This window comes from Microtus oregoni, unplaced genomic scaffold (genome assembly GCF_018167655.1).
Source record: "Microtus oregoni isolate MIOR12 unplaced genomic scaffold, Mior012 000005F_ref0000423, whole genome shotgun sequence".
Lineage (NCBI taxonomy): Eukaryota > Metazoa > Chordata > Mammalia > Rodentia > Cricetidae > Microtus > Microtus oregoni.
In genome coordinates, this window is record NW_024543064.1 from 63,818,475 (window position 1) to 63,828,546 (window position 10,072).

The window sequence follows — 10,072 nt, forward strand, 5'->3', positions numbered from 1 at the left end:
TGTTAAAGGGATTAACCAATAAACTAGCAAATGGAAGTAGCTTGAAACTCAGTGGGTTTAGATACACAAGAAGCTGTTGCCATCTCTCAGGTGTTCCAAAGATCAAAACAGGGTGTGCACTACAAGCCCTGGCTTGTATGGTTGTCATGTGAGACATACTGTATAATTCACCCATTTAAGCTATTCTTTCCGTGACTGTGAGGATATTCAGTTGAGCAACCATTAGTTTGAGCGTTTTACCACTCACAAGAAGAAAGTTAGTTGTATTTAACTGTGATTCCCAATCCTTCCCATTTCAGCCAACAACTTAGAGACTGTGCATCTGTAAAGTTTTGGTATCGGGGCTTTTGAAAACAGGATCTCACTATGTAAACCAGGATATCCTTGAATTTACAGGGATCCACCTGCCTCTGCCTTCAGAATCCTGGAATTAAAGGTGTTTACCACCACACCCAGCTTATTTTCTGTATTTAATATAATTATATATGATCATTTGTGACTGGTTTCTGTAATATTGCACAATAGTGGCACTTTATAGCAAGTTTCGTTACTTTATTCCTTTTTTGGTTGAATTAAATTGCAGTGCATAGATATTACAGGTTTTATGTATTGGAACTGTCATTGGATGGGCTGGGATGTAGCTCAACTGAATAGAATATTTAGCTCACATGCATGAAGCCGTGGGCTCAGTCCTTGACACCACATAAACCCAGTGTGATGGCACACATCCATAAGCTCAGCACTTGCAGGGTTGAGGCAGGAGGATCAGAAGTTCAAGATCACCTATAGGGAATTGGAAACAAGCCTGGTATACATGAAACCCTGTCCCCAAAGCAACAAGGAGGTATGGAAAGGTGGCTAAGGAGCTCTGGGTGCTCTTCAAGAGGACGATGATTCAGGTCCCAGCACCCACAAGGTAGCTCTCAACTGTCTGTAACTATAGTTACTGGGTATCTGATGCCCTCTTCTGGCCTCCTTGGGCACCAGGCATGCAAGTAGTGCACAGATAATACATACAGGCATAACATCCAGACACATTAAAAAGAAAAGGAAATGCCAAGTAAAAGTAATAGAAAACAAGTTCAATTAAAACAAGGGGGTAGGGCTGGAGAGATGGCTCAGCGGTTAAGAGCATTGCCTGCTCTTCCAAAGGTCCTGAGTTCAATTCCCAGCAACCACATGGTGGCTCACAACCATCTGTAATGAGGTCTGGTGCCCTCTTCTGGCCTGCAGGCATACACACAGAACATTGTATACATAATAAATAAATAAATATTTAAAAAAAATAAAAAAAAAATAAAACAAGGGGGTAGAGAGATGGTTCAGCATTTAGAATACTTGCTACTCTTTCAGAAGACCCTGGTTCAGTTCCTCGCACCCATGTTGAGCTCACAATCCCTTGTAATTCCAGTTCCAGAAGATTCTGATGCTAATGTCCGTTTTTGGCTTTTGAAGGCACCAGGCACACACACACAGTTAAGGAAAAATACTCATACACATAAATCTCAAAACAAAGCAAGAAACAAGAAAGAAATGTCATTGGGAGATTTTTTTTCTATATTTTTCAAAGTTCTGAAGGAGATGTATGCAAGATTTCACACAAACACACTGTCACTTCTGGCTCTATAGTTAGGAGTGTATTTATGATAATTATAATGTAGGATTATCATGAGGAGGACCCTACTTTCCTGTAGTCTTGAACCCCAAAAGCAGTTTCAGTGTTATCAGGGAAATTGGAATCCCTTCTTTGGTTGCGTAGTCCCATTAACAAAAGAATTCTTTTTAAAAAAGGAAGGCTTGGTAGCACACGCCTTTAATCCCAGCCCTTGGCAGACAGAGGCAGGTGGATCTCTATGAGTTTCAGGCTAGCCTGGTCTACATAGTGGGATCCTGTCTGAAATAAAATAAATAAATATTAAAATGGACCCAGAAGGAAGCTTGAGGATGGTTTTGTTAGAGTTTAATAAAGAAAACAACAACAACAGAGCAGGCAAACTGTATGTCTCAGCAGCTTCCAGAAGAATAAAGTGGAAAAGAGAGACAAAGCTGCGCCTTTTGACTTAGACGTGGAGGTTGGACAAAGAGCAATATGGCAGAAGCTGGGGCATGGACTGCTTCAGGAAAGAAAGACAAATGCCTAGAGCATCAGGGGAAATTGTTTGGTTGGAAGTATCACTCCAGCCCCCTGGCATCCATTCTAAAATGTTTGAGTGGAACTTTCCATTCCAGGCCTCCTCTTCTTGGAGTTGCTACAGCCCAGACTCCACCTCTGAAAAACCCACCAAAGAGTGACCCTTCCCCAGGGAAGGTCAAGACCATTCCTACAGACTATTTAAACTGCCCCCATAGAGAATGAACACGTGGTCTGCCCTGTTCCTCTTTCCCCTGTCTGTGTTCTCCTGAAAGGCCACCTGGGAGTGCTGGCATCCATTAAACCTGGGCTTTTTCTAATTCGTTTTAATTTGGTCTGATTTGGATTATTGCATCAGCAGAGAGGCTTATTGGGCTACAATCTTGAAGAATCCAGAGCAGGGAGAGAAAGTAGTAGACTAAACATGACCAGTAGACTGCTTGATCCATGAGGAGGGAGGGAGAGAGAGAGAGAGAGAGAGAGAGAGAGAGAGAGAGAGAGAGAGAGAGAGAGAGGATGCTGGCTATTTTTATATCAAGTTAACAAAAGCTAGAGTCATCAGAAGATAGAACCTCAATAGGGAATGTTATGGTAAAAATGAAACACTGCAGAGGTCTCCGAGTGCCTGCAGCAGGCAGCAGACCACTGGGGCTGCGGTGGTAAAACACTGTGGTTCCCCAAGTGACCCGTGGGCCACGAGGGGCAGCAGGTTCCAGGTAGGGAGCTGTGAGGCAGGTGAGAGACAGAGGTGTGCCATGCAGAGAAAGTGGGTATTTATTTAGTGGGTTATGGAAGGGAAAGGGGGGGAGGGGAGAAGGGAGAAGAGCAGAAAGAGGCAAAGAGAGAAAGAGAAACACAGAGGGGAGAGAGAAGAAGTGGGGAGAAGGGAGAGAGGCAGAAGCTGCCTCTTTGGGAGAGAGATGGAAAGGAAGAAACTCAGGCTGGAAGCAGAAGGAAGATCTGCTTGCCTCAGTGGGGGTGAGGGGAGGGAGTGGGAGGGGCTTGTCTCTTAAAGGGACAGGACAGACCATTACAGGGAAAATGCTTCCATAAGATCTGGCGGTAGGAAAGTCTGCAGGAAATTTTCTTAATTGGGGAGGGGAGCAAGTCAGTAAGCAGCAACCCTCCATGACTTCTGTATCAGCTTTTGCCTCCAGGTTCCTGCTCTGTTTGAATACCCGCCCTGACTTCTTTTAGTGATGACCTGTGATATGGCAGAGTAGCCAAATAAACCTTTTACTCTCCAAGTTGCCTTGATCATGCTGTTGCATCGCAGCAAAAGCAATACTAAGACAGACGGGGATGCAATGGTCTGTTCTGTCCCTTTAAGAGACAAGCCCTGCCCACTCCCTCCTCCTCCACTGCCGAGGCAGGCAGATCTTCTGTCTGCTTCCAGTCTGAGCTCCCTTCCTTTCCATCCTTCTCCCAAAGAGATAGCTGCTGCCATGGCTCCTCTCCTCTCCCCGCTCTGTTTCTTTCCTTGTCCCCCTTGTCCCTCCCTCTCCCCTTCCCTTCCATAACCCACTAAATAAATATCCAATCTCACTCTGTATGGCATGCCTATCAGTCTCAGTCTCTCACCCACTGCATGGTTCCTTGCCTGGGACAGCTGTCTTCATGGCCCACCATGGTTGTAGGACCCACTGTCTGCTGCAGCCACTTGGGGAACAGTGCCATAACGTTGGTGCTTGTGACTCGGCCAGGCTCTTCATGTTCCCTCCTGCCTGTGAGCAGGACTGCTGAGGACACATGGAACCCTGTACTCAGGAACCAGGTTTCTTTACAACAGCTCTGCATTCTATCTGCCTGAATGCCAACCTCTATGCACACCAGTAGCTTCTGAGTCACCCAGACCAGAGCCAGTCAGGCTTTAACACCCCACCTATGTAGAGAGAACACTCTTCTATAGGCCCTGTGGTGTTTTTTGTGGGTTTTCATGTTTTCAGCTATGGTATAAACCCTCAAACTATGCTCAGCCGGTGTCCCGCCAGCTCTGCTTTTCCTCAAACTGTCCCTGCCACTGCTACCAACAAAATTGGTTGGATCCACGAGGCAGCGGTTTTCAATGCCAGCCTTTGCTCCCCGCCATGGCTTGTGGCATGGCAGCTCGGCAACAGGGAGGGTCACACCTCTAGGTCTCTCTTCCATACAACATGTGACTGCTGCCATTTTGACTGAGGTCAGGTGACCTTACTGCTATATTAAACTGAGGTCAGGTGACTTCACCACCATCTTACCTGAGACCCAGGTAGGGGACCAAGTTCCGCCATCTTTACTGAGGTATTCTCCCTGCCTGGTTTCCCAGTGCTGACTCTGTTACATGTGTTTTGTGTAGTGGCATGCCCTATCAAGAGCATCCACTTCACACAGTTCCTGTTCAGTGTGTGTGTGTGTGTGCATACATGTAGCTAAAATACACCTATGTTTACTGTTAAATGTTATAATTGTCTGCCCATTCTATCTCATTTCAGACTACAAAGCAATACATCTCATGTTTTAAATTGGTATGTACTTTTAAGTCTCTTACAAAAATACAATATATTTAATCTTGTTGTGCTTTCCTGTCGCTTTAAGGGACAAGCCACGCCCACTCCCATTACCTCTGACCTGCCCGCCACCATCTTGGGCCCTTCCTTTTCTGCTTCCGCCACCATCTTGGGCCCTTCCTTTTCTGCTTCCTTGACGTGCGTGCTTTTTCTTTTTTTTTTTTGGTTTTTCAAGACAGGGTTTCTTTTTTTTTTTTTTAATATTTATTTATTTATTTATTATGTATACAATGTTCTGTCTGTGTGTATGCCTGAAGACCAGAAGAGGGCACCAGACCTCATTACAGATGGTTGTGAGCCACCATGTGGTTGCTGGGAATTGAACTCAGGACCTTTGGAAGAGCAGGCAATGCTCTTAACCGCTGAGCCATCTCTCCAGCCCCCAAGACAGGGTTTCTCTGTGGCTTTGGAGCCTGTCCTGGAACTAGCTCTGTAGACCAGGCTGGTCTCGAACTCACAGAGATCCACCTGCCTCTGCCTCCCGAGTGCTGGGATTAAAGGCGTGCGCCACCATCGCCCGCCCGTGCTTTTTATTATAAGGAAGACCTGGGAATGTTATGGTTTTGGTCCCTTTAAGAGACAAGCCACACCCATTCCCCTCCCCATCCGCTGAGGCAGGCTGATCTTCAGCTTCTGGCCTGAGCTCACTCTCTTTTCCATCTTCCTCTCAGAGAGGCAGCTTCGCTTCTGCCTCTCTCCCCACTTCTCTGCTTCCCCCCTTCTCTGTCTCTTTCTCCTCTTCTCTCTCTCTCGCTCCCTCTTTCTCTGTCCCCCCCTTCACCCTTCCTCCTCCATAACCCCCTGAATAAATATTCAACCTCACCCTGCATGTCATGTCTATCCATGTTTTTGTCTTCTGCCCGCCATGTGTCTCCCTGCCTGGGACCATCACTGCTCTGAGACCAGCAGCCGTCTCTGCCTGGGACTGGCTGCTCCCAGGGCCCGCTACCACTGTTTGGGACCTACAGCATTTCTGCTGCCTACTGCCACGGGGATCTTGCAGCATTTTTTAAAAAAGAATAACAAATCTAACCCTGATTTAAAATATATTGAGCTGTTCTCTACTATTGTCAGTTCTGCTGTTAACCTTCTATTGCAAGCAATTTTTCTTCTTTCTGTCTTTTTATGAGTGTAAATCTTGCCTGCTAAGTTGGAAGTCAGTACACTCAAGCTTGGACCCAGCTCTCCAGGCAGATTCTATACTGATAAACAGCGTTTAATTGTTCAGAGATCTGGGGATTATGGCGTTTAAATACTTAATTATTTAAAAACTTCATAACAAAAAGAGACAGGTTGGGCCGGGCGGTGGTGGCGCACGCCTTTAATCCCAGCACTCGGGAGGCAGAGGCAGGCGGATCTCTGTGAGTTCGAGACCAGCCTGGTCTACAAGAGCTAGTTCCAGGACAGGCTCCAAAACCACAGAGAAACCCTGTCTCGGAAAACCAAAAAAAAAAAAAAAAAAAAAAAAAAGAGACAGGTTGGCTCCTAGCAATAGCACTCTATTTTCTCCAAAGACAGAAGAACAATGTCCATCTGCAATTTGCTTCAACTGCCAAGCACTGACCACTGGGAAAAACTACCTTTCACTGAAACTGAAGATCTCCAGACATGGACAGAATCACTAGAATCAACAGCCTAGCTGCTCAGGTCAAGGTAGGCTTGTCTTCCTACAGATTTCTTAGCCCACAGGATCTTCTGGAGCCTGGCAGGCCCTGTGTTAAACAGCAAAAGGCAAATATGACCCTCAATAACCATGGAGGACCCTGAGGAGTAGCTCTAGGTGCCAACCAAGTAAGTTCTCTGCCATTTTTAAATCAATAACTCAAGTAAAATTTCATCCTTCTCAAAGATCTCTGATGCAGTTTGACAGCTGAGAGGTTTTGTCAGTTTAAAAGGACAACCTCCCCAAATTTCAGTAAACTACAAATACAAGTTATTAAGGCATGTACATGCAAGTTATAAAAGTGTGAGGACAAGCACACGCTATCAAATTCTCTCTCATACTGCCCTTCATAGTCTTAAAGATACTTTTCATTTTGCAAAAAAAAAAAATCTGTCACAGTCATTCTGATGTCTAAAACTTAAATTTTCACAGACAAAAAATTCTTGTGAGTTCTAGGGAGCCTAGTTGAAGAATCTGTCTTAAACAGGTCAGATAGATTCACCACTCTCAATTTCCTGGTCCTAATTTCTTTTCCTAAACTTAAGTTTGTCCTCTATTCTGACAATATCTTAAACAGATATAAGAGACACCAGACATTTCCATACCACAAATACCAGACAGGAACAAAGAGACCAGCTACATCAGAATGTAACCAGCACCCAGCTTTCTCAGGTTCCCCTTCCCCCGATGATGCCCACATATAAGCAGGAAGCAGTCTTGAAAACCCATCGCCCTAATTTCTTTAACATGTTGTGCCTAACCTTCCACCTTTTTATTATAAAAAGGGATGGGAATGTAATGGTCTGTCCTGTCCCTTTAAGAGTCAAGCCCTGCCCACTCCCTCCCCCATCCACCACTGAGGCAGGTGGATCTTCCTTCTGCTTCCAGTCTGAGCTCCCTTCCTTTCCATCTCTCTCCCAAAGAGATAGCTGCTGCCATGGTTCTTTCTCTCTGTTTCTTTCCTTGTCCCCCTTATCCCTCCCTCTCCCCTTCCCTTCCATAACCCACTAAATAAATACCCAACCTCACTCTACATGGCCTGCCTAGCTGTCTCAGTCTCTTACCCACCATGTGGCTCCCTGCTTAGGACCCACTGGGCCACTTGGGGGCTCCCTGCTTGGGACTGGCTGCTCCATGGCCTACCAAGGTCTTGGGACCCACTGCCTACTGCTGCCACTCGGGGACCTGCCTAGTTTCTGCCTCCACACTCCTCAGGGAACCGCAGCATTTTATTTTTACCGTAACAGGGGAGAATGAGAAAAGAAGAGAAGAGATTATGGGCAAAGATTACAGGGGGTCCTATGGAGCCCAGGGCATCTTAGCCACACAACTGTGTGACAGACTTGATAAAAACCAGTCAAGAGAGTAGGCCTAAATTTCCAGCTATTGTCAGGTAGCACCTGGTGGTTCCAGGAAAAGCCATAAATGATACAATTCAGGGATGGGCCAGCATCAAAGGTGAAGGACCTAACATTCCAAATGTCCCAACCACAAGATAAGATTAGATAAGATCACCAGATGCCCTTGAACCTGGCACACACCTCTTTCTTTTCATCAAGACACCCCTAGATAAATGCCAGCCAATTAGGGTCTTGAACCCTGAAAATCCCCTCACCCCAAACTTCTACTATGAATAAAATCCCTACTCCTTTTGGGCTGGTCACTCTCCGTTCATACAGCTGTGTTGAACACACGGAGAGTTGAAGACCAAGCTTTGCTTTAGCATATGGATTCAAACTTCTTGGTGGTCTTTGGGGGACTCTGTGATTTGGGCATACCAGGGTCAAGAGAGACAGAACCAAGAAGGCATGAGGCAAAAATGGCAGGGTTATATAAGATTGAGAAGTTAGGGGAAGGGAGACCCATGAGGACAGGGTATAGGGTGAGAAGAACCAGGATGCCAGCAGGGACTCTGTAACAGACATTTGCATGCGGAGAGCACCTGGAGGCCAGCATGCGCGTTGGTGTGCTAATAGGCACACTAATAGTTGGTTATGTATCTTGAGTTTCTTTTGGACCTGACAGAAGGAAGTCCCTGACTTAAATGTGAGCTGATCCAGTTTGAATTTAGCTGGCCTAGCTGGAGCAGCCACTACTATCTATTGTTTTTATGTCTTATTTGGGGGGGGGGGACCCATTTTTTAGTCCCTCCTGGAGCTGACCTGACTAATAGGATCAAGGTGGCAAATGCTTTCCAAAATGGTTACCCCACTTCACATTCTTTCCAACAGGTTACCATCTAAATGTATTCTCTCTGTGTTAGCAAGTGTGAAATAGTATCTCATTGTACTTTGCATTTCCCTGATGGCTAAGGACACTCACTGAGCATGGGAGTCACTGGTAGATACAATGCCTGTTGTGGAATATCATTTTAACTATGCAAAGATGTGTTACATTTGTTTGTGTTGTGGAATATTACTTTATCTATGTGAAGGTGTTTACATCTGTTTCTGCCTTTGTTAGCTATGTACTTGTTTTGGGCGGAAATGTCACTCCAGCCCCTGACATCCATATATCCAAGGAGTCTGGCATGTTTGGGCAGACCAAAGTCCCCTCCCCCCAGAGTTGTCTCAGTCCAGACTCCACCCTTGAGAAAGCCCACCATCAGTGGCTCCACCCCCAGGGGGCATTACTCCACCCCTCAAAAAGCCACTGGTGACTCCACCCACCAGGGTATTAAAAGTCCTTACCTCATGGTTTCCTCTTGTGGTATCCTCAACTTCCCCTGGGGCCACCCAGGAATGCTGTGCTCAGAATAAACCTGGATTTATTAATTCAGTTTGATTGACTTATTATATCAGTGGTGGCAGATATCTATTAACCAGGGATTTAAACTTAACATTTGGTGCCAAAATCCAGAAATGAACCAGGGATCTTGCCAACCCCCAGCTTCTCTCGGAGTTTGTGGTTTGTCTGTGTCTCTGCACTTCTGTCTCTCATTCCTGCCATGTAATTGGGTCACACTGAGATTCTCCCTGTGGTGGATCTGTTCCCCCTGCCCTTCCCCTCTGAGCTGCATAGGTGGTCCATCTTTAGTTTCTGTTTTCCTTTACAGCATCTGCTAATCTGGCCTTCAATGGGATACCTGTGTGTTTGCCTGGCTCCCACAGCCTACTGCAGGATTTTTAAATTGGCCAGCTGACAAAGTTTCCTGGAAAAAGTTCTGTTTGTCTGTCTGTTAATATGTATGTGTGACTAATGTGGCCAGCGTATGCTTGTTTTAGGTCTCTCTGTGTATGTGTGGTTGTTTTAAAATCTGTAAAATTTGTAACTCCAGATTACAACAGCTCCGGAGACGTACAAACATGTGCATAGCCATCATTTTGGTTGAGGTCAGAGTGGAAACTTCAAGCCAGCTCCTGCAGCATCCTATTGTTTGGTTGGAAGTGCCACCTTAGCTCCCTGGCACTCCTTCATCCAAAATGCCTGGAATGTTTAGTTGGCAGCTTCACCCCAGTCCCCTGGAATCCATTTTGGAATGTTGGCTGGGGGTCAAAGCCCCCTCCTCTGGGAGTGGCTGCAGTCCAGACTCCACCTCCAAGAAAGCCCACCAAACGGTGACCCCTCCCCAGGGAGGGTTAAGACCACTCCCACAGCCAGCGTTGTGGTTTTCGTGGCCGAGGAGGTGGTCGCAGCAGGCGCCCTGCCCCCGCTCTGCTGGCGCTGCGGTGGAAGCGCCTTCCCTCAGGACATCAATGGAAGCCTGAAGAAAAAGTAATTGCTTCTTTTTAA